Source organism: Pristiophorus japonicus, chromosome 8 (assembly GCF_044704955.1).
Source record: "Pristiophorus japonicus isolate sPriJap1 chromosome 8, sPriJap1.hap1, whole genome shotgun sequence".
In the NCBI taxonomy this organism is placed as follows: domain Eukaryota; kingdom Metazoa; phylum Chordata; class Chondrichthyes; family Pristiophoridae; genus Pristiophorus; species Pristiophorus japonicus.
In genome coordinates, this window is record NC_091984.1 from 173593385 (window position 1) to 173618693 (window position 25309).

Sequence of the window (25309 nt, forward strand, 5' to 3'; positions counted from 1 at the left end):
TTACATGTTAGTCGTGACGAGCGTGCGTGACACACTTTCCAGTTTGTTGATGGAATTAGTTACTCATAGGTTAGAACTAAAACGACAGGACAACCCCAGAGTGTTAAGAGCCTTTGGAGTGAATCACTCATCATCCGAGGCACTAGACAAGGAAGGGCACAGTAGGAACAGGAGTAGGCCATTTAGCCCCTCGAGCCTGTTCCACCATTTAATGAGATCATGGCTGATCTGTGACCTAACTCCATATACCTATCTTTGACCCATATCCCTTAATAGCCTTGGTTAACAAAAATCTATCAATCTCAGATTTTAAATTAACAGTTGACCCAGCTTCAGCTGCCGTTTGCAGAAGAGTTCCAAACTTTCACCGTTTGTGTGTAGAAGTGCTTCCTAACTTCAATCTTGAAAGGCCTGGCTCTAATTTTTAGGTGATATCCCCTAGTCCTAGATTCCCTAACCAGTGGAAATAGTTTCCCTCTATCTACACTATCAGTTCCAACTTTAGCAGCAGTCCCTTATGAGAGACTTTATCCAATTCTACCCATAAAGTCTCGACTGCTTACCTCTCGTTATATCATCTCTTATCACGAATGCTACTCCTCCCCCTCTACCAGATTCCATATCCTTCCTGTAGACCTTATAACCTGGTATATTCAGTTTCCAGTCCTGACCATTTTGCAGCCATATCTCAGTAATGGCTACCATGTTGTTGCTCTAAGTTGAATTTGCACCTGCAATGCATTCAATTTGTTCCTTATATTCCATTAATAATGGAATAGATAACGATTCATGTTACCTGGGTTCAAATATCTACTAATGCATACAGAGCAAAGCCCCTTTGCCATGCTTAATTTCCAAATCCTTTTGCCCTCCATTTAGAACTGTTGTGAGAAGACATTCCATTTTAACTCTACTTCAATTTTTTTTTTAGATCACTAAGACAAAAATGTTCCTTTTTTTGGTTCTCTGGATGTGGGTGACACTGGCCAGGCTTCATTTATTGTCTGTCCCAAATTGCCCAGGGATGATGATGGTGGGTCCTCTCCTTGAACCACTGCTGTCCTTATGGTGATGGTGCTTTTTGTGATGGTGTTGGGTAGGGAATCCCAGCATATTGGCAACGAAGGAATAGTGATTTATGTCCAAGTCAGATGACGTGTGATTTGGAGAAGCTGTTCCCAGGACAGTGCTGCTCTTTTCCTTCTCTATGATGGAGGTTGCAGGATGGGAGGTGCTGTCGAAGTAACCTTGGTGAATTGCTGCAGTGCATCCTGTAGATGGTACATATTGCAGCAATTATGTACTTTTTGGTATATCTTTGTGTTAATCGATAAATATCTGTGGTTGGTAATTGAATAGTTTGAATATGTAGTGTCAGCATTGGGCACTCCAAGTACAGTTAGCTGCAGAATAAATCTCCCTTGCTCTATCCAGAGAATCATCATCACCATAGGCAGTCCCTTGAAATCGAGGAAGACTTGCTTCCACTCTTAAAATTAGTCCTTAAGTGGCTGAACAGTCCAATATGAGAACCATAGTCCCTGTCACAGGTGGGACAGATAGTCGTTGAAGGAAGGAGTGAGTGGAACTGGTTTGCCGCACACTCTTTCCGCTGCTTGCACTTGATTTCCGCATGCTCTTAGCGATGAGACTCGAGGTGCTCAGTGCCCTCCCGGATGCACTTCCTCCACTTTGGGCCGTCTTTGGCCAGGGACTCCCAGTTGTCGGTGGGGATGTTGTACTTTATCAGGGAGGCTTTGAAGGTGTCCTTGTAACGTTTCCTCTGTCTCCCTTTGACTCAGTTGCTGTGAAGGAGTTCCGAGTAGAGCGCTTGCTTTGGGAGTCTCGTGTCTGGCATGCGAACATAATGTGGTCTGCCCAGCGGAGTTGATCAAGTGTGTTCAGTGCTTCAATGCTGGGGATGTTGGCCTGGTCGAGGACGCTAACGTTGGTGCATCTGTCCTCCCAGGGGATTTATAGGATCTTGCGGAGACATCGTTGGTGGTATTTCTCCAGCGACTTGCGGTGTCTACTGTACATGGTCCATGTCTCTGAGCCATACAGGAGGGCGGGTATTACTACGGCCCTGTAGACCATGAGCTTAGTGGCACCCAGAGAATATGGCTTCATTATCAATTGCAAAAGAGCCTCTTCTACTCCAGTGGTGTAAATCTATCCATTACATACACCAATCATATTTTTCTTACTTCCTTTCTTTCCTTGTGCTCATTCTCATTGTGACTTTGTGCTTAAATTGTGGGCAGTGTTACGCTGTGATGCCCCAGTAGGAACTGGGTTACAATTTCTCCAAACTGATTTGTCCAGGACCCTAAAAACCAGCAGAGAAAGGGTAACATTTCATCCCACCAGGTATGTAAACCATCTGTTATGCTTTGTACTTGGCTGCGCACATAAAACGGTACGCTTTGGAGTGTATTGATGGATGGCATCAGTCGGTAAATCTGAAGGCTGTGGTTGATGCATGTGCAGTCACACAGTGGGTACATTTTACCCACATTCTCGTTTTAAACTGAAGTTAACATGCTGCACTGTTAGGCTACCAATTTACATCAGTTCTGGTTGAAGTACAGTGCAACTGGTTTCTCTGTACTGGGATTTTCGGGTAAGATATAAAATGTAGCAATATAAGTTTTTTTAAATCATTCCAGGATGTGGGCATCGCTGGCAAGGTCAGCATTTATTGCCCATCCCTTAACCCCAATGAGTCCCCTGCCTACCAGTAGTGCACCTATCAGCAGTTTCCATATGTTGAACTCCTTTCTTAAAATCTTAATTCTGTATCTTTACCTTTGCTCTGCAGAGCTAATGTAGTCCAGGTTTAACAATGAATCCTGATTGTGGTTAATTGCTGACTTGGAAATTACCTGGGATTTCCACTATGTCCATTCTACTGAATAACAGAAAATACCTCAGACTAAATGTTTTTTAGAATTATGTAATTTTCAGCAGCAAAAATATTAAGCAAATACACTACAGTACAATGAAGGTCTAGAAAAGATTGGTACAGTCCACAAAAGGTTAGTTTATCTCTCTTCATACTTCAAACATTTTCCATTTTAAAAGATACAGTGCAGCAAAAAGCTGTTCCAATGGACTCACTGGTCTTCCTTCTTTGAATACCTAATGCTGTTACAGTGTCTATTACAGGGAAATTTGTAAGCCAAACACTGATGGATTTCTAGAATCTTCCATGTGCCAGGAAGTCAAATAGAACCACTGAACCCAAAAAGATTCTCTTGATCTAATTTTTTTGAAAATGAGCTGTCCATTATAATCCAAGGCAAGTAATGCTGTTTTGATCTGACAATTGTGCAGATTCTCATTGTAATTTCATAAGATTACAGCACAGAATCATGAATGAGAAGGTAAGTGCACATGCTTTGAAATCTTACACTTAACGCAGAACTTGCTTTATTTACATAACAAACCGTGCGCCCCAAAGTAATTTTGTCTGAACCATTTTGAGATGGATTTTGGGAGATGTGATAAGGTGCTGTATAAACACACATCTTTATCTAGCTGTTCACCACTTCAAGATTGGGAGAAACTTGGGAATTGTAGAATTAGCTGATTGCAACAATTTACAGCACAAAATCTAGTTCTCACACACGTTAAAGATTGAAAGTTTCTGAGCAGCCATTTTAGATTTTAACAAAGTGACTTGCATCCATCTCAGATTGAAGTTATCACAGTTTTTGTGCATATTTGCAATCCTAACAGTAAATTACTTAAAATGTGATGCACTGAATGACAGGAACATTTTATACACACACAAATGTAACCTCCTGTGACCTTGGTGCCAAACTAGATTGATTCAGAATGAATGCAACTGTTGACTTTATCTTGTGTCTATGCAGCACTCATTCACAATTTGTGACACTAGATCAGATACCAATCTAGTTAGATAGAGTAAAACTCTAATCTGGCACAATATGCCTTGACTCCCGACACTAGAATCATGCAGCACAGAAGAGGTCATTCAGCCCATTATGCCTGTGTCGATTCTCTGAAAGAGCTGTCCAATTAGTCCCTGCTCTTTCCCCAAACCCCTGCAATTTTTTCCTTTTCCACTAATGCTCTAATTTACGTACAGGTACTTTCCCTTTTGAACAAAATTGCCAGTTTTCTTTCCACCTTCCCCCCCTCCCCGCCCCCCCCCCCCCCCCCCCCCCCCCGCTTGCCTGAAGATGGTTTTGATGCTGTGGTACAGTCTACAGGCATTGATAGCCCTCCAGTATTGCACCCAAGTGGCTATACTTCATGTGTCAGCCCAGACGATCCTATCATCACTCAACATTCTCTCTGAGCGTGCACTCTCTCGTGCTCTTGCTCACACTTTCTAACTGGTGTACCAGTAATAAAGAGCAGAAGCCTTGGCTGATTTTTTTTCACTTTCTCTCTGGCCAGGGTTCTTGTCGAGTGTAATTGCAGTGCCTTACTGGTGCCATGACTGAGAGCTAATTCAGCACATACCAGTCTTGCAACTTTACAACTAATGGAATAGTGTTGAATGCATGGATTGGAGCCAAGCATCAACTGGATTGAGACTGTCAAAACTCATTTCATTTAAGTGCATTACAGCTGACAGAGCGAGGATACTTTCTTCTCCGCAGCCTGGCATGTGTTCAAAATCAGGTCTCGAGGTGAAAGGATAACGCACTAACCCATTACAGCATTAAGTCACCTGATAATTTAGATCGCCAATACTGACCCTGAATTGAAGAGGTTTGAAAGCTTTCAGTAATCCCCTGGTTTCATTTGCATCACAGCTTCCACTATATAAATTAACTTCTACAATATATTGTTTTTGAATCATAGTTAGGAAGAAATTATTTTCTGTACAAAATTTGTTCACTTGTGAAACTGGTATAAACTTTCCCCAATGACCTACTGGCTCAAGGTGCCACTAGGTATGGCATTAAGCCGTATAGACTATAAGATCCCAGCTTTGATTGTTGGGTTTTGCTGAGTTAGTTGACCTCACAGCAACATTTGGGATGCTACACTTGGCCTCAGTGGCTCTGGGCTTGGCAGAGAAATATCAGGTTGGGTTCCTGCTACTGATAAATTTCCCAAGTCACTCCCATTAAACAACCAATGTGAGGAGGCTCCATGAACATCCCCATTCTCTCTAATGGTGGAGCCAGCACATGAGTGCAAAGGACAAAGCTGAAGGGCCGAGTGGATGATCCTCCTCCTGAGGTCCCCACCATTACAGAAGCCAGTCTTCAGACAATTTGATTCGCTCCATGTAATATCAAGAAATGGCTGAGCGCACAGGATACAGCAAAGGCTTTTATAGGAGGTCAATCATCCCAGCCCCAGGACATCGCTGCAGGAGTTCCTCAGGGCAGTGTCCTAGGCCCAACCATCTTCAGCTGCTTCATCAATGACCTTCCCTCCATCATAAGGTCAGAAGTGGGGATGTTCGCTGATGACTGCACAGTGTTCAGTGCCATTCGCAACTCCTCAGATAATGAAGCAGTCCATAACGCATGCAGCAAGACCTGGACGACATTCAGGCTTGGGCTGATAAGTGGCAAGTAACATTTGCGCCACACAAGTGCCAGACAAATGACTATTTCCAACAAATGAGAGTCTAACCACTGTTCCTTGACATTCAATGGTATTACCATCATAAAACCTTCACCATCAACATCCTAGGGGGTCACCATTGACCAGAAACTTAACTGGACCAACCACATAAATACTGTGGCAACAAGAGCAGGTCAGAGGCTGGGTATTCTGCGGCGAGTGTCTCACCTCCTGACTCCCCAAAGCCTTTTCATCATCTACAAGGCACAAGTCAGGAGTGTGATGGAATACTCTTCACTTGTCTGGATGAGTGCAGCTCCAACAACACTCAAGAAGCTTGACACCATCCAGGACAAAGCATCTCACTTGATCGGCACCCCATCCACCACCTTCAACATTCACTCCCTCCACCACCGGCGCACCGTGGCTGCAGTGTGTACCATCTACAAGATGCATCGGAGCAACTCGCCAAGGCTTGTTCAGCAGCACCTCCCAAACCTGTGACCTCTACCACCTAGAAGGACAAGGGTACCAGGCGCATGGGAACACCATCACCTGCAAGTTCCCCTCCAAGTCACACACCATCCTGACTTGGAAATATATCGCCGTTCCTTCATCGCTGGGTCAAAATCCTGGAACTCCCTAACAGCACTGTGCAAGTACCTTCATCACACGGACTGCAGCGGTTCAAGAAGGTGGCTCACCACCATCTTCTCGAGGGCAATTAGGGATGGGCAATAAATGCTGGCCTTGCCAGCGACGCCCACATCCCATGAACGAATAAAAAAAAACTTCACGGGAGCGTTCTCAAACAAAATTTGACATGAGCCACATGAGATATTAGGACAGGTGACCAAAAGCTTGGTCAAAGAGGTGTCTTTAAAGGAGGATAGAGAGGCGAAGAGGCGTATGGAGAGAAGTCCAGAGTTTAGATCCTAGGCAGTTCAAGGCCAATGATGGAGCGAGGAAAATCAGGGATGCATCAGAGGCCAAATTTGGAGGAGTGCAGGGATCTTTGAGGAGGTTACAGAGATAGGGAGGGGTGAGGCCATGGAAGTGATTTGAAAACATGGATGAGAATTTTAAAATCAAGGCATTGTTGGACTGGGATCCGATGTAGCATGGGTGACATTCACATATTAAAAATTAAATAAAACATGGCTAATTGGAGAGTGGAAGATTGAGGGACCGACCATGCCTCCACCAGAGTTAGCGCTTTGAGGGCAATGGACAAAATTGAGAGAGAGAAAATGCTTTGAAGTCCATACAGGGAGGCAGTGCAAAGAGTCTCGAGGCTGATCCCCAGTGTCTGGGGTCTGAGTTATGAGAAAATATTGGAGAAAGCTAGAAAGGAGCTAACTGAGGGGTGATCTTGTCGAGGGATATAAGATTAAGAGTTTAGGATTCAATGGGATAGATGCAGAGAAACTATTTCCTCCAGAGGGGAATCCAGAACAAGGAAACATAATAAAATTAGTGCTTGGCCGTTCAGGAATGAAATCAGGAAGCACAAAAGGTAGTGGAAATCCGAACTCTGCCAAAAAAAAGCTGTGGATGTTGGAACAATTGGAGCTTTCAAGACTGAGACTGATAGATTTTTATCAGGTAAGGGTATCGAGGGATTTGCAGCAAAGGTGGGTAAATGGAGTTGAGGTACAGATCAATCAGGAATAGGTTCGAGGGGCTGACTGGCCTACTCCTGTTCCTATGTTCCTACAAACTGGAATATTACTTCAATTTAAACTGAGGAAGTAGAACTAGAGGGCGCAGGTTCAAACTAACAAAACATTTTAGGACTGCATGAAGATGGAAGAGAATAGGGAAGCCAATGAAGTCAGTTAAGAAATAGTGATTTACATGTTGCAACAGCTTGGGTTTTAAAAGCCTTCGATTGCAGAAGGAACAGACAACCAAGGGGAGATATGACATTGTACCGTTTGGGGCTTTCTATAGCTCTTCACAAACATTTTAAATATTTTAAATTTGGTATAAATAGAACATATAGCCATTAGCGAAATGTGATCTTGAACATAATTGTCTCCTGACTCTCAGTCACTTCTCATCAACCTCACTGTACACATACGGCGGCTGTTTCAGTTGCATGGGGTGACCTAGCCCCATCATATCCTGTCACAAGGTGCACTCATTATGGGATGCTGACATCAAATGCTGAGCTTTCCCATTGTCTCTCAATGATTCAGTCCTCCTATAAATGTCTACCGACTTCCTTCCACCCCATTTCTTTTTTAAGTGATGCAAGTCTAAGCTTAGCCCGTTTGTGCAGGCTGGATTAATCTGTGTTGTAAATAACAACTGGGTTGATAATGTGATTTTTAAAAATAAATCTTAGTTTTTAATCATCATTTAATACTATATCCAAGCCAGCTGCTGTTCTGTGTTTAAATGTTTTTGTTGGTTAGGACCCAAGGATAACAGTGGTGCAGTGAAGACCCATGTGTATATCAAGTGCTATTCACTTGATATACCTGACGGAGCACATTGGGGACCCAATAGAGATGTCGCCCCATGTGTTTTTTCATGGCATTCAGCTAGAGCTGTGAGCACCCATGAAACTTTAGCTACGTGGCATTATCTATTGCATGGAATTCAGACTCCATACACCATACTATGCCTCGGCACCCAGAGTACCACACCACCTGGGTGCTGCCAACAGATCGCTATCAGCTTTGTTGTGGTAGGTGTTGCACAAAATCTACACTATTTGCTGCACTGCTTATGATTAAAATACAATTGCTCTTGATTTTAGACAGATTTGAACATCTGCAAAACAAATTGCGTTTCCACCAGGTCATATAATCATACAGCAGAGGTGGCCATTCGGCCCATTGTGCCTGTGCCAGCTCTTTACATAAGAACATAAGAAATAGGAGTAGGCCATACAGCCCCTCGACCTGCTCCGCCATTCAATAAGATCATGGCTGATCTGATCATGGACTCAGCTCCACTTCCCTGCCCGCTCCCCATAACCCCTTATCCCCTTATCGTTTTATCGTTTAAGAAACTGTCTATTTCTGTCTTAAATTTATTCAATGTCCCAGCTTCCACAGCTCACTGAGGCAGCGAATTCCATCTCTTTGAAAACGCTATCCAATGAGTCCCATTCCCCTGCTCTTTCCCCCCTGCAAATATCTGTCCCTTTTCAAATATGTATCCAATTCCTTTTTGAAGTTACTATTTGAAAGGTCAAGCAGATTTTTTATTTACTGAAAGGTTAAAGACTCAATTAGCTGACTCATGCAAACAACGGGGTCCCAGGTTTGAACCTGGGTCTGTGCTGAGTTATGTGATCTCAGTCAGGTCTCTGTGCTCTGGGTTTCAGACAGGGAGGGGTGGGGGATCAGCCAGGCTTTTTCACATGAAGAATGACCAACAAAAGAAAGAAAGGCTGGCATTTATAGAGCGCCTTTCATGATCTCGGCACATTCCAGAGCCGATAATGTACTTTGAAGTATTGTTGTAATGAAGGAAACATTTGCGCACAGCAAGCTCCCACACACAAATGTGATAGTGACCAGATAACCTGTTTTAGTGATGTTGGTTGAGGGATAAATATTGGCCAGGGGATAACTTCCAGCCGCCTCCTCGAAATAGGATTTGTGAGGTCTGAGAGGGCACATCGGTTTAACATCTCATCCGAAAGACACCACCTCCGACAGTGCAGCACTCCCTCAATACTGCACTGAACTGTCAGCCTTGATTTTTGTGCTCAAGTCTTTGGAGTGGGACTTGAACTCAGAACCTTCTAACTCAGGCGAGAGTGCTACCCACTGAGCCAAGGCTGAAAAAGGGGGAACCGAATCTGTGGAACTACAGGAGAGAAGTTTTGTAAAAAGAAACTTGAATTCTCTTCTTTCCCAAGTACATTATAGTAGGTGTAGTATCTTGGACTGAACAGTGTGGGAGCGGTTACCTGAGACTCTGTAGCTCTGGCATTCAGCACATGTCTACTGTATCATGTTTAGAGTGGGAGCAAGTCTTCCTCAATTCCGAAGGGCCTGCCTATGATGGATTGTATCAATAACGAGAGTTTATCAACTGACCGGTGGAGAAGGGGAGGGTGGGAAGTATAGCACGAAAGATCCTGTGTGTTTAAGTATTTGCTATCTTGGCATGTCCTGGACAAAGCCGCGCTAGATTAGATGAGCCGAGGGCTGTCTCTGCGAGGAAGTAGGAGGAGAGTCGTCAGGCGGCCGGAGGGCTGGGGCTGTTCCTTGCGGGGAGTCTCCCTCTGGCGTTAGTGCTGCGCTGGGCTCCAGGACGCGGCGGAACGAGGTGAGTTCCTGGCGGGGCGCGGCGAGCGTTGATCTCTTTCCCAATAGACGCGCGGGCTGGGTGGTGGGGTTTATAAAGTCCACAGATTGTGATTTAAAGATTTAGGAAGAAACGAGTTCGTGTCCTCGGAGAAAGCCAAAAAAAGAAACGCGTCCCCCCGCCCCTTTCCTCAATTTTTCTGTTCAGAGGAAACGAAGCCAAATGTCTTTGCAGAAAGCCGCGGGCTTTTTGTAAAAAAGGAAAATTAAATAAAGACTGAACTGTGTGGTTTAAGTAGATCTGAATGCTCTTTTTTTTTAAAAAAAAAGCGAAATTCAAAATGGTGACATTGGATTGCCCATCTTTGCTGAACAGCTATTGTGTGGTTCAGACTGAACAAAGGAGCTGTTTAATAGTTTATAGTTCAGACGGGGGGTGATTAATCGGAAACTGGAGATTTCTTGAGTAGTCGCGTGTACTCTACTTTATTAAAGTCGCCCGACGATTTATTAAATTAAACGTATATGAAATTAAAACCATGAAAGGAAAACCATTTTAAATATGCTTCTGAACCCTTCGGCGTGTAGCCTCCTGCCCCCTCTCCAAAACTGGCTGTTGGCACGGTAGCTTGGATGAAGAAGGAAGGCATTTGGTCTCATCCTTCCAGAATACCAACTCTGGCGACTTCCTGTTGAAGCATCAGGCTGTTTTCTCACACTAGCCCAGTGTCCTGGCCTCCGTCACCCTCCAGTGATTCTACATTTGCCCTTCTTCACAGCGCTGAATCTGTGCCATATCTGAGAGCATTGTTCCAGGTTATCCCTTTCTCTGTCCGCCTTGTGCATTTCTGTATAAGTGTGTAACAGAAATCTCAGGTTTCGCTGGTCGAAGCATTTATTTTCTGCTTACACAAGCAATGCAGGGACAACAGAACTGCCCCTTTCTGTTATTTCAAGAACTGCAAATTAGTGATATGCAAAAAGTTCACCACACTATGTGCTGAATATCCTCGTTCCCTGCTGTGTTTTTTTTTCAAACAGGGAATGCCTATCTTATTGGACCCTTGGGACTCTGCAAGATGTAGCCTGTTCAGGTTTCACTGCCAGAGTTGAGAACCATTTAAAAAAAAAAGGCTTTTTTTGTCTTGGAAGTTTTCTTGTTATGTGACCAGAACAGAGAACTTTGCATGATTGTGACCCTAGACCGGAGTATGGAGCAGTTTAAAAAATACTCTGTTTATTGATATACAATACAATGTATCTCTGTATTCTGTCAGGGAAAAATAATTGTGATTGTAGAATTGGTCTCGGGATCTTGTATACCATCAACTCTTTGAGTCCAACATTAGTTTATTACCATTTCACCGATACCTTACAACCTCTATTACATCAGCATTGATACTCTGGATTGAAATGGTTTTCAACAAATGTTCACAGCAAGAACTTGAATAGAACCAGATTAAAGCTCCCTTACACTCAAACTTGGCATCATCTAACCACAGCTTAATTTATTTGTCTTCTCATCGACTCTTTTCAATCTTAGTGGCCCTTGACACTTCAGTTTTTTAAAAATAGCACTCAAAACAATCCTCTCCGCTCCCATCCCCATCCATGAGTATAAAATCTTTCATCGGGTGTTGAGGTATTTTAGTAGACACTAGTCTTAGCCAAGCAGTCATCATGAAGACACAGCAACACAAATAGAAGGTTGAACTATGTAGCCAAAACAGTCGGGTACAACCAGTGTGAGATGTGAGCAAGATTCACGAGACAATTTTTATTGCCCATCTCTAGGTGCCCTAAGGCTATTCAGAGTCAACCATGTAGTGTGGAACTGGGCTCAGTGTATCCCAGATTCGGTAGGGCTGGACATTTTTGAGCCAGTTAGATTTTAACCTGGTCATTTTATCTGGTGCCAGCCCACGAATTAGCAGATTTATTTAATCATGGTGAGTTTTGAGCTCTTGAGTGCTAGCCCAAATCACAAGACTACTTGTACACTCTGAGTAAAGATTGGTTATTCAGCCTTGAAAGGAGGTGTCCTCAGAGGTATTAAAATAGTGGATAGATGAGATCAATTCTGAACACTACTTTATGCTAAACAGTGACAGTTGGATAAAAGGACAGAGGTACAAATTAGCAAAATGGTAAATTTAGGACTGATATCAGGATCATGGAATCATTAAAGCACAGTAGGAGGCCATTGGGCCCGTCGAGCCCATGCCGGCTCTCTGCAAGAGCACTTCAGCTAGTCCCAATTCCCCACCCTTTCTCCATTACCTTTCAAACTTGTTTCCTTCAGGTACTTATCTAATTCCCTTTTGAAAGCCATGATTGAATCTGCCACCACCATACTTTCAGGCAATGCATTCTAGATGATGTCCTTCACAGTGACCAACATACAAATGAGAAAGTGGAGGCAAAAATTCTGGAATAATTGAATAAGAAACACATTAGTACTGGAGAAATTAATGGGACTAAAAGCTGACACACCTCTTGGACCCGATTATCTACATCCTAGATAAAAAGATGGCTGCAGAGATAGTGGGTGCATTGTTTTTGATCTTCCAAAATTCCCTAGATTCTAGAATGGTCCCCGTGGATTGGAAGGTAGCAAATGTAACCCCACTATTCCAGAAAGGAGGGAGAGAGAAAACAGGGAACTATAGGCCAGTTAGCCTGACATCCGTCATCGGGAAAATGCTAGAATCTATTATTAGGGACGCGACAATAGGGCACTTAGAAAATGGGAATAGGATTGGGCAGAGACAACATGGATTTATGAAAGGGAAGTCATGTTTGACAAATCTGTTAGTTTTTTTGAGGTTGTAACTAGTCGGGTGGATAAGGAGGAACCAGTGGGTGTAGTGTATTTGGATTTTCAAAAAACATTCGATAAGGTACCACACAAGCGATTATTACATAAAATTAGGAGGCATGGGATTGGGGGTAATATATTAGCATGGATTGAAGATTGATTAATGGACAGAAAATAGAGAGTAGGAATAAAGTCATTTTCGGGTTGGTAGGTAGTAACTAGTGGGGTACCGCAAGGATCAGTGCTTGGGACTCAGCTATTTACAGTATATATCAATGACTTAGATGAAGGGACCGAGTGTAATATATCCAAGTTTTCTGATAATACAAAGTAAGCTGTGAGGAGGCTGCAAGGAGACAGGCTAAGTGATTGGGCAAGAACATGGCAGATGGAATTTAATGTGGAGAAGTGTGAAATTGTCCACCTTGGTAGGAAAAATAGAAAAGCAGAATATTTTTTAAATGGTGACATTGGGAAATGTTGGTGTTCAGAGGGACTTGGGTGTCCTTGTACACGGATCACTGAAAGTTAACATGCAGGAAAACAAGTGGTATAAGAACATAAGAAATAGGAGCAGGAGTAGGCCATTTGGCCCATCGAGCTTGCTCCGCCATTCAATAAGATCATGGCTGATCTGATCATGGACTCAGCTCCACTTCCCTACCCGCTCCCCATAAACCTTTACTCCCTTATCGCTCAAAAATCTGTCTATGTCTTAAATATATTCAATGACCCAGCGTCCACAGCTCTCTGGGACAGAGAATTCCATAGATTAACAACCCTCAGAAGAAATTTCTCATCTCAGTTTTAAATGGGCGACCCCTTATTCTAAGACTTATGTCCCCTAGTTTTAGTTTCCCCTATGAGTGGAAATATCCTCTCTGCATCCACCTTGTCCAGCCCCCTCATTATCTTATAAGTTTCAATAAGATCACCTCTCATTCTTCTGAACTCCAATGAGTATAGGCCCAACCTACTCCAACTTATCTTCGTAACTCAACCCCCTCATCTCCGAAATCAACCAAGTGAACCTTTTCTGAACAGCCTCCAATGCAAGTATATCCTTCCTTAAATACGGAGACCAAAACTGTGCGCAGTACTCCAGGTGTGGCCTCAACAATACCCTGTACAGTTGTAGCAGGACTTCTCTGCATTTATACTCTATCCCCCTTGCAACAAAAGCCAACATACCATTTGCCTTCCTGATTACTTGCTGTACCTGCATACTAACTGTTTGTGTTTCATGCACAAGGACCCCCAGGTTTCTCTGTACTGCAGCACTTTGCAATTTTTCTCCATTTAAATTATAATTTGCTTTTATATTATTTCTGCCAAAGTGGACAACCTCACATTTTCCTACATTATACTCCATCTGCCAAATTTTTGCCCACTCACTTAGCCTGTCTATTTCCTTTGCAGATTTTTTGTGTCCTTCTCACAATTTGCTTTCCCACCCATCCTTGTATCATCAGCAAACTTGGTTACATTACACTCGGTCCCTTCATCCAAGTCGTTAATATAGATTGTAAATAGTTGAGGACCGAGCACCGATCCCTGCGACACCCCACTAGTCACTGTTTGCCAACTGGAAAATGACCCATTTATCCCGACTCTCTGTTTTCTGTTAGTTAATCAATCCTCTATCCATGCTAATATATTACCCCCAACCCCGTGAGCTTTTTGTGGCACCTTATCGAATGCATTCTGGAAATTTGTCAAACATAATTTTCCTTTCATAAAACCATGCTGACTATGCTTGATTGAATTATGCTTTTCCAAATGACCCGCTACTGCTTCCTTAATAATGGACTCCAGCATTTTCCCAACGACAGATGTTGGGCTAACTGGTCTATAGTTTCCTGCTTTGTAATAAAGGATATGTTACCCCTTATTGCAAAGTTATTAGAGTATAAGAGTAAAGAAATCTTGCTGCAATTATATAAGACCTTGGTGAGACCACAGCTGGAGTGCTGTATAGTTTTGGTCTCGTTGTCATGGCTTAGAGAGAGTGGAAAGAAGGTTTACCAGACTGATTCTAGGGATGAGGTGATTGTCCAATGAGGTGAGATTGAGTAGGCTAGGCCTATATTCTCTAGAGTTTAGAAGAATGAATGATGATCTCATTGAAACATAAAATTCTTAAGGGGCTTTACAGGGTAGATGCAGGGAGGATGTTTCCCCTGTATAGGGAATCTAGAAGTAGGGGTCACAGCCTCAGAATAAGGGGCCGGCCATTTAGAACTGAGATGAAGAGAAATTTCTTCACTCAAAGGCTTGTGAATCTTTGGAATTCTCTACCCCAGAGAGCTGTGGATGCTCAGTCGTTGAGTATATTCAAGACCGAGATCGATAGATTTTTGGATACTAAGGGAACCGAGGGATATGGGGATAGTGCAGGAAAGTGGAGTTGAGGTCGAAGATCAGCCTTGATTTTAATGAATGGCAGAACAGTCTCGAAGGGCTGAATGGCCTACTCTTCCTATTTCTTGTGTTCTTGTGTGATGGGAGCTGGGGACTGTAGACTTTTTCTGTATGGATGAGCTTAAGTGGGCCCAAAAGACCTTTCATTCACTATCTTATTGATCACAAAAGCCATCCTTGTGAGGTTGTGAATCTGAGGTGGACTCTGTCCACTAGAGATGGCCTCAGTCTCATTTCCTCTGAGTTATAGAGCTATCAGGGAGACTTTGACTCCATCGATATGGGATCATTACAGTTCTTAGAAATGAAGAGGCAGAGTGACTCAACATCGTGACAAAGATGAAGCAGCTTTGTTTTGTTTTAATTTTTTAGAGCTTCCGATAAATTCAGTCACAATCTTTAGTTTTAAAAATAGCTAGCTTAAATCAATACAAATGTTGTAAAGGTTGTCTGCAATGCTTGAGGAAGGAGCTAAGCTACTTTCGATCAAACGCACACTGTGTGGCTGGCTGACTAATTTTCGAATGCAGTCAATTGGTGTTCAAATTCAGAATGTCTCAGTAACTTTTTAGGGATACTTAAGGGACTGTAGTTTTTGGAACCCAAGAGTTAATTAGGAACTCCCAGGATACAGTTCAGACTAGCACAGTTCCCTCAGTGTTCAGAAATACAATAAGAAAATAAACACTGCATGTATAAAAATTAACAGACGGTTGGTTAGCTTACCGCTTAGATTGCAGCTATTATTTTCATTTGAAGAAATGAAACAAAGATTTTAACTGAATATATATGTATCTTATTGTTATTTATTCACTTCATCCTGAATAAATTTGCTTAAATAGTTTAAACTTAAAATGAGGTCTGATGTTGTGATGCCCTACTGCTTCTTAAAGACCGAGAGAAAGAGAGATCCCGAGGAGGTGTAGGATAATTCCAGTCGTTAAAATAATAAACAATAAATTATCCTGGGCACATGAGCAAAATGTGACCTATCTCAGCCAACAAAGATGCTGTGAAGGCAGAGAGAGTTGGGATTTTCCTACAAAAGTGACCTAAAATACTGGAGCAAGGAAGGACCCAAAACCTAATGCTCACTAACTACGTTACCTAGTCCCCATCGATTGCTGATCTTCTATCTCATGCCAGCTATTTTCTTCAAATGAACAGTTTTTATTAAAAATCTATCCTGATGAAGCAATTGCAAAATGTGATTGTGTTATTTGTGTATTCGTGTCAATTGCTACAATTTCAAGTATTATATAATACAGTTTAATATGCCAGTATGTTGCTTCTGTAACTCTTAATTCAACTCCTCAAGTGTGGCTTTGTGTGTGGTTAGGTGTGGCTCAGTGGGTAGCACTCTCGCCTCTGGGTCAGAAGGTTGTGGGTTAGAATCACATTCCAGAAATTTGATTATAGAATTTAGGCTCCAGTGCAGTACTGATGGAGGTGCCAACTTTCGGATGAGATGTTGAACTAAGGCACCGTCTGCCATTTCGGGTGGATGTAAGAGATCCCATGGCATTATTCAAAGAGCAGGTAAGTTCTCCTGGTGTCCTGGCCAATATTTTTCCCTTGACCAACACCACCAAAACAGAAATCTGGTCAATATCACCTTGGTGTCTATGGGACCTTGATGTGCACAAATTGGCTGCCACATTTCCTACATTACTACAGTGACTTCACTTTCAAGAGTACTTAATTGGCTTTAAAACGCTTTGGGACGTCTTGGGGGTTGAGAGAGGTGCTATATAAATGCACGTCTTTCCACCACCAGATGCAGAACTGTAACAACAACAACAGCTTATATTTATATAGTGCCTTGAATGTTGCAAGGTGTCCCAAAGTACTTCACAGCAGTGTTACAAAATTTGACACTGAGCCACATAAGGAGATATTGGGGCAGGTGACAAAAAGAGGGAGTTTTAAGGAGTGTCTTAAAGGTGGAGATGTTTAGGGAGGGAAAGAGCTTAGGGCTTAGGCAGCGAAGGCATGGCCGCTAATAGTGGAGCGAAGGAAATTGGGGATGCACAAGAGGCCATAATTGGAGGAACGCAGAGATCTTGAGGGTTATAGAGAACTGCAGGAGGTTACAGAGATAGGGTGGGGCAAGGCCATGGAGGGATTTGAAAATGAGGATGAGACTTTTAAAATTGAGGCATTGTCAGATCGGGAGCCAATATAGGTCAGCGAGCGCAGGGGTGATAGATGAACGGGACTTGGTATGTTAGGATGCGGGCAACAGAAACTTGGATGAGCTCAAGTTTATAAGGGGATGGAAGACTGGTATTGGAATACCACCAGCAGTTCACCCCAGTGTTCTACAACTCTGTGCTTTCTCCACACACAGCCCAAGGACAGAATCTATGTGTATCTGAATGTTTTCATGGTTTAAGTGGGCATAGTACAAAAAGGTTCCGTCCACCATTGCAATACGTGGAAATCTTGGTGACGACACTGATTATTGCAGCTAGGTAGCACCTGGCTATTGGCAGTGGATGATTTGCAATGTACCCATGAAGTATCCAGCCAGACAGGAACATAGGAACTGGAGTCGGCCATTTAACCCCTCGAGCCTGTTCCGCCATTCAATGAGATCATGGCTGTTCTGTGACCTAACTCCATATACCCGCCTTTGCCTCGTATTCCTTAATACTTGTTTAACAGAAATCTATCAATCTCTATTTAAAATGAACAATTGATCTAGCATTAATTGCTGTTTGCAGAAGAGAGTTCCAAACATCTACCACCCTTTGGGCCGGATTGTCGCCAGATTTGCGACCGCGTTTTCGCCATGATTTGACCCTCCGCGGCGAAAACCCGGTCAGCGGGATCCTCGGGTACCTGTTTGCGGCAATGCTTCCAAGTACCGTCGGGGAGAGATGCGCAGACATGCAACGACACGGATTGCATTTGCGTCATACTTTCGGCACTCTCCCGACCCGTTTGTGGCGCCCTGAATATGTCGGTGAAGCCCTACCAGTAGTGGTAAGTATGAAAACCTGCAAAAAAGAAAAGTTAAAAGTTTTTACTAATTTTTTTTTCAGCGAATCGATACATAATGATTGTGTAAATGTTTTATTTGAGTGTTTTTGGAATGTTTATGTTTCCCCTCCCCCCCCCCCCCCCCCCCCCCTCCCTCCCAAGGTCCCTCTCACAGCGCTCCTGGCCTAGGACTAAAGTTGCCAAAACGCGCGGTTTGCGCGGTGAATCGTTATGCAATGCCTCCTCGGTGATACGCCCCTGACGCAGACTTAAAGGCCGAAAGTTCAGCCTAAAAACAGTAGCGAAAACGGTAATTTTGGCATAAAACTACTGTTTTCACTGAAAATCTAGCCCTTTGCGCGTGGAAGTGTTTTTTAACTTCACTCCTAAAATGTCTGGCTCTAATTTTTAGACTATAGTCCTAGACTCTTTAACCAGCGGAAATAAGATAGATCAGTGCCACATTATATCCTGAAAGCTTTGATCATATAATCCCTTATATTCAAGAGAATACAACAATACAGACAGCAGTAATAATGTGTGGAATCTCAGTCAATGTAAAAGCAATGAATTTGTCACAGAATTCGCCTATTTTTTTACCTTCAGCCAGAGATCTTTTAACTCGTGCATCCTTGAGTAGGCTTGTTGCAAATTGTGGAATGCATAAATGATGCTTTTCCATCACACTGACTTTGAAGCAAAGTAGTAAAAGATTGAAGCTCTCTTGTTCTAATAATAAACTTTAATAATAGTGGTAGCTATGATTAAGAAGGAAAAGTGGTTTGAGAACTTGTAGTTAGTCACAAAGATCCAGATTCTTAGAAAATGGTACTATTCATGGGGTTCTGATCTAGTGCAGTAGCTAATACTTTATAATCTATCAGAATGCAATTGTTTTTAAACAAAAAAGATGGAAGAAATATTTGGAAGGGAGAGTGGAGATAATTCCCTTGCATCTCTTGGGCTACCATGCTGTCCTTTCACCCTTTGGGTTGGAGTTCAGCCCAATCCGGTGTCTAGGTGTCGGCCGTGGCTCATTTGGTAGCATTCTCGTGGTCAGTAGGTTGTGTGATCGAGTCCAACTCCAGACACTTGAAAATATAATCTAGGTTGACACTCCAGTGCAGTACTGAGGGAGTGCTGCACTGCTGGAGGTGCCGTCTTTCAGATTAGATGTTAAACCGAGGCCCTGTCTGCCCTCTCAGTTAGATCTAAAAGATCCCATGGCACTATTTCGAAGAGCAGCAGAGCTCTCTCTGCTGTCCTGGCCAATATTTATCCCTCAACCAACCTCAACAGATTATCTGGTCGTTATCTCATTGCTATTTGTGGGAGCTTCTTGTGTGCAAGTTGGTTGCCACGTTTTCTACGTTACTTCAGTAACTACACTTCAAAAGTACTTTATTATCTATAAAGTGCTTTGGGACATCCTGGTTTTTATCGGCACTATATAGGTGCGAGTTCTTTACCAGCTGAAAGGATCCTAAGTGAAATGTGTTTTGGGCATACTTGTCTCCACAGAAACCCACCAGTTAGGTTTCCTCCTTCCTGTGGGACCACTCTGTGATAGCAGTGTTGGGAAAGGTTCTCCAGCACTTTTATTGAAAGCAATGATGGGATTATAACTTTGGACAAGTCTGGGAAAGCTCACTACCAGCTGCAGAAGCAGAGTACTCACTGTTACTTTCGGTGGTTCTTGATGCTGTGTTTTTTAATTTTTATGGTAATTAAGTAGAAATGCGGATTGCTTCAGTTTTCCCTTGGGTGAGTTGAGTTCGCTAGCCATACTAGCGAAACCATCACCAGTTGGGGCTCACTTGTAGTAATGCTCCCTTCACGGCTCACGTAGGTGTGGCAGCTATTGAACAAGCATAAGGACCAAGGGCATTAACCCAGCACTGGCGAGAGGGATATTATAGGGAATTAAACTAAGGGGTAAATCTGTACATCGCAATTCAGTGATCGTTATTTCCAGATTTTGAAGTTTACAGAAAGCAAATGTATTTGCTCGTGTCAGTTTTCAAATCTGAAGCAAAGGTTGAATTAAATTTAAGTTTTTTGTCTGCTTGTGTAAATGTTACAGAAATTATATTTTAATTAATTTATTTCAATGTTCAAACTTTGAAATCTTGGATATAGCTGAGCGGTGCATGGGGCTTTTCAGTAGTTTACAGCTCGTCTGTTTAATGTGCCCCTGAGCTGAGCCGAGCCAATAGTAGCTGGAGTAGGTTGGTTGGCTTCAGAAGAACATAAGAATTAGGAGCAGGAGTAGGCCATATGGCTCTTCGAGCCTGCTCTGCCATTCAATAGATCATGGCTGATCTTCGACCTCAACTCCACTTTCTTACCTGATCCCCATATCCCACGATTCTTCGAGAGTGCATATGGAACGTGTGCTTCCAAGCAGCTTTCTCTCACCAATGGTAACACTGAACCATTGTAACAATTACTACAGAATCCTTGTTCCACAGAATCTCGGCCAGAGTGTGGCTACCCCATTGTTGAATCTTAAATCTGGTTGTGTGCTTGAGCAAAAGTTAGTGTGCAGGTACAGCAAATTATTAGGACGGCAAATGGAATGTTGGCCTTTATTGCAAGGGGGATGGAGTATAAAAGTAGGGAAGTCCTGCTACAATTGTATAGGCATTGGTGAGGCCAAAGCTGGAGTACTGCGGACAGTTTTGATCTTATTTAAGGAGGGATGACCTTTCAAACCAGCCTCCACAGCTCTCGGGCAGAGAATTCAAGATTTACGACCCTCTGAGAGAAGAAATTCCTCCTCATCTCAGTTCTAAATGGGTGGGCGTGAGTCCGGGGTCGGAGGCCTCTTGAGGCGTGAGTCCGGGGTCGGAGGCCTATAAGAGGCCGCGAGAGGCATCGGGAGTTCGTTGGCGAGGCGTGAGTCCGTGGTCGGAGGCCTATAAAAGGCCGCGAGAGGCGTCGGGAGTCCGTTGGTGAGGCGTGAGTCCGGGGTCGGAGGCCTATAAAAGGCCGCGAGAGGCGTCGGGAGTTCGTTGGTGAGGTGTACTTGTGCAGCTGCAGCGGGGAGAGAAGGCAAAAAAGAAGTAGAAAGAAACAGAAAGGTGACGTCACAGCCTAGGGGGTAAGTGATTGGCTGGTGATTGGTGAGTAGTTTTTCTTTTTCTTTTTATATTAGTCAATAACTTTTAACATTGTTGCCAATTTAAGTGTATCTGAGGGTTAAGTCATGGCAGGAGAGCTCGGTCGGGTGTTATGCTCCTCCTGTACGATGTGGGAACGCAAGGACACTTCCGGTGTCCCTGACGACTACGTGTGCGGGAAGTGTATCCGCCTCGAGCTCCTGACGGTCCGCGTTGCGGAGTTGGAGCTGAGGGTGGATTCACTCTGGAGCATCCACGATGCTGAGAATGACGTGAATAGTATGTGTAGCGAGTTGGTCTTACCGCAGGAGAAGGGTCCACAGCCAGATAGGAAATGGAAGACCAGCAGGAAGAGTAGTGCAAGGAAGGTAGTGCAGGGGTCCCCTGTGGTCATCCCCCTGCAAAACAGATACACTGCTTTGAGTACTGTTGGGGGGGATGACTCATCAGGGGAGGGCAGCAGCAGCCAAGTTCATGGCACCATGGCTGGCTCTGTTGCATAGAAGGCCAAGAAAAAGAGTGGGAGAGCGATAGTGATAGGAGATTCAATGGTGAGGGGAATAGATAGGCGTTTCTGCGGCAGCAACTGAGACTCCAGGATGGTATGTTGCCTCCCTGGTGCAAGGTCAAGGATGTCTCGGAGCGGGTGCAGGACATTCTGAAAAGGGAGGGAGAACAGCCAGTTGTCGTGGTGCACATTGGTACCAACGACATAGGTAAAAAAAGGGATGAGGTCCTACGAAACGAATTTAAGGAGCTAGGAGCTAAATTTAAAAAGTAGGACCTCAAAAGTAGTAATCTCGGGATTGCTACCAGTGCCACGTGCTAGTCAGAGTAGGAATCGCAGGATAGCGCAGATGAATACGTGGCTTGAGCAGTGGTGCAGCAGGGAGGGATTCAAATTCCTGGGGCATTGGAACAGGTTCTGGGGGAGGTGGGACCAGTACAAACCGGACGGTCTGCACCTGGGCAGGACCGGAACCAATGTCCTAGGGGGAGTGTTTGCTAGTGCTGTTGGGGAGGAGTTAAACTAATATGGCAGGGGGATGAGAACCAATGCAGGGAGACAGAGGGAGACAAAAAGGAGGCAAAAGTAAAAGACAGAAAAGAGATGAGTAAAAGTGGAGGGCAGAGAAACCCAAGGCAAAGAACAAAAAGGGCTACTGTACAGCAAAATTCTAAAAGGACAAAGGGTGTTAAAAAAACAAGCCTGAAGGCTTTGTGTCTTAATGCAAGGAGTATCCGCAACAAGGTGGATGAATTAACTGTGCAAATAGATGTTAACAAATATGATGTGATTGGGATTACGGAGACGTGGCTCCAGGATGATCAGGGCTGGGAACTCAACATCCAGGGGTATTCAACATTCAGGAAGGATAGAATAAAAGGAAAAGGAGGTTGGGTAACATTGCTGGTTAAAGAGGAGATTAATGCAATAGTTAGGAAGGACATTAGCTTGGATGATGTGGAATCTATATGGGTAGAGCTGCAGAACACCAAAGGGCAAAAAACGTTAGTGGGAGTTGTGTACAGACCTCCAAACAGTAGTAGTGATGTTGGGGAGGGTATCAAACAGGAAATTAGGGGTGCATGCAATAAAGGTGCAGCAGTTATAATGGGTGACTTTAATATGCACATAGATTGGGCGAGCCAAACTGGAAGCAATACGGTGGAGGAGGATTTCCTGGAGTGCATAAGGGATGGTTTTCTAGACCAATATGTCGAGGAACCAACTAGGGGGGAGGCCATCTTAGACTGGGTGTTGTGTAATGAGAGAGGATTAATTAGCAATCTCATTGTGCGAGGCCCCTTGGGGAAGAGTGATCATAATATGGTGGAATTCTGCATTAGGTTGGAGAATGAAACAGTTAATTCAGAGACCATGGTCCAGAACTTAAAGAAGGGTAACTTTGAAGGTATGAGGCGTGAATTGGCTAGGATAGATTGGCGAATGATACTTAAGGGGTTGACTGTGGATGGGCAATGGCAGACATTTAGAGACCGCATGGATGAACTACAACAATTGTACATTCCTGTCTGGCGTAAAAATAAAAAAGGGAAGGTGGCTCAACCGTGGCTATCAAGGGAAATCAGGGATAGTATTAAAGCCAAGGAAGTGGCATACAAATTGGCCAGAAATAGCAGTGAACCCGGGGACTGGGAGAAATTTAGAACTCAGCAGAGGAGGACAAAGGGTTTGATTAGGGCAGGGAAAATGGAGTACGAGAAGAAGCTTGCAGGGAACATTAAGGCGGATTGCAAAAGTTTCTATAGGTATGTAAAGAGAAAAAGGTTAGTAAAGACAAACGTAGGTCCCCTGCAGTCAGAATCAGGGGAAGTCATAACGGGGAACAAAGAAATGGCAGACCAATTGAACAAGTACTTTGGTTCGGTAAGGAGGACACCAACAACCTTCTGGATATAAAAGGGGTCAGAGGGTCTAGTAAGGAGGAGGAACTGAGAGAAATCTTTATTAGTCGGGAAATTGTGTTGGGGAAATTGATGGGATTGAAGGCCGATAAATCCCCACGGCCTGATGGACTGCATCCCAGAGTACTTAAGGAGGTGGCCTTGGAAATAGTGGATGCATTGACAGTCATTTTCCAACATTCCATTGACTCTGGATCAGTTCCTATCGAGTGGAGGGTAGCCAATGTAACCCCACTTTTTTAAAAAAAGGAGGGAGAGAGAAAACAGGGAATTATAGACCGGTCAGCCTGACCTCAGTAGTGGGTAAAATGATGGAATCAATTATTAAGGATGTCATAGCAGTGCAGTTGGAAAATGGTGACATGATAGGTCCAAGTCAGCATGGATTTGTGAAAGGGAAATCATGCTTGACAAACCTTCTGGAATTTTTTGAGGATGTTTCCAGTAAAGTGGACAAGGGAGAACCAGTTGATGTGGTATATTTGGACTTTCAGAAGGCTTTCAACAAGGTCCCACACAAGAGATGAATGTGCAAAGTTAAAGCACATGGGATTGGGGGTAGTGTGCTGACGTGGATTGAGAACTGGTTGTCAGACAGGAAGCAAAGAGTAGGAGTAAATGGGTACTTTTCAGAATGGCAGGCAGTGACTAGTGGGGTACCGCAAGGTTCTGTGCTGGGGCCCCAGCTGTTTACATTGTACATTAATGATTTAGACGAGGGGATTAAATGTAGTATCTCCAAATTTGCGGATGACACTAAGTTGGGTGGCAGCGTGAGCTGCGAGGAGGATGCTATGAGGCTGCAGTGTGACTTGGATAGGTTAGGTGAGTGGGCAAATGCATGGCAGATGAAGTATAATGTGGATAAATGTGAGGTTATCCACTTTGGTGGTAAAAACAGAGAGACAGACTATTATCTGAATGGTGACAGATTAGGAAAAGGGGAGGTGCAACGAGACCTGGGTGTCATGGTACATCAGTCATTGAAGGTTGGCATGCAGGTGCAGCAGGCGGTTAAGAAAGCAAATGGCATGTTGGCCTTCATAGCGAGGGGATTTGAGTACAGGGGCAGGGAGGTGTTGCTACAGTTGTACAGGGCCTTGGTGAGGCCACACCTGGAGTATTGTGTACAGTTTTGGTCTCCTAACTTGAGGAAGGACATTCTTGCTATTGAGGGAGTGCAGCGAAGATTCACCAGACTGATTCCCGGGATGGTGGGATTGACCTATCAAGAAAGACTGGATCAACTGCGCTTGTATTCACTGGAGTTCAGAAGAATGAGAGGGGACCCCATAGAAACGTTTAAAATTCTGATGGGTGTGGACAGGTTGGATGCAGGAAGAATGTTCCCAATGTTGGGGAAGTCCAGAACCAGGGGTCACAGTCTAAGGATAAGGGGTAAGCCATTTAGGACCGAGATGAGAAGAAACTTCTTCACCCAGAGAGTGGTGAACCTGTGGAATTCTCTACCACAGAAAGTAGTTGAGGCCAATTCACTAAATATATTCAAAAGGGAGTTAGATGAAGTCCTTACTACTCGGGGGATCAAGGATTATGGCGAGAAAGCAGGAAGGGGATACTGAAGTGCATGTTCAGCCATGAACTCATTGAATGGCAGTGCAGGCTAGAAGAGCTGAATGGCCTACTCCTGCACCTATTTTCTATGTTTCTATGCCTCTTATTCTGAAACTATGCCCCCATTTCTT

The 25309-nt window shown here is 43.7% G+C and overlaps 1 protein-coding gene across 3 annotated transcripts in view; it reads left to right on the forward strand.

Annotated features, from left to right (window-relative positions):
• The window catches only part of pisd (phosphatidylserine decarboxylase), a 140719-nt gene that overhangs the window by 31571 nt on the left and 83839 nt on the right, over nucleotides 1–25309 (forward strand). The window contains exon 1 of one of the 3 annotated variants that reach the window (XM_070887557.1): nucleotides 9809–9849. The exons of the other annotated variants lie outside the window; for them this stretch is intronic. The gene's annotated coding sequence lies outside the window, so the exon portion shown is untranslated. Of the gene's footprint in view, nucleotides 1–9808; nucleotides 9850–25309 lie in introns of those variants that run through there. 3 annotated transcript variants of the gene reach the window in all.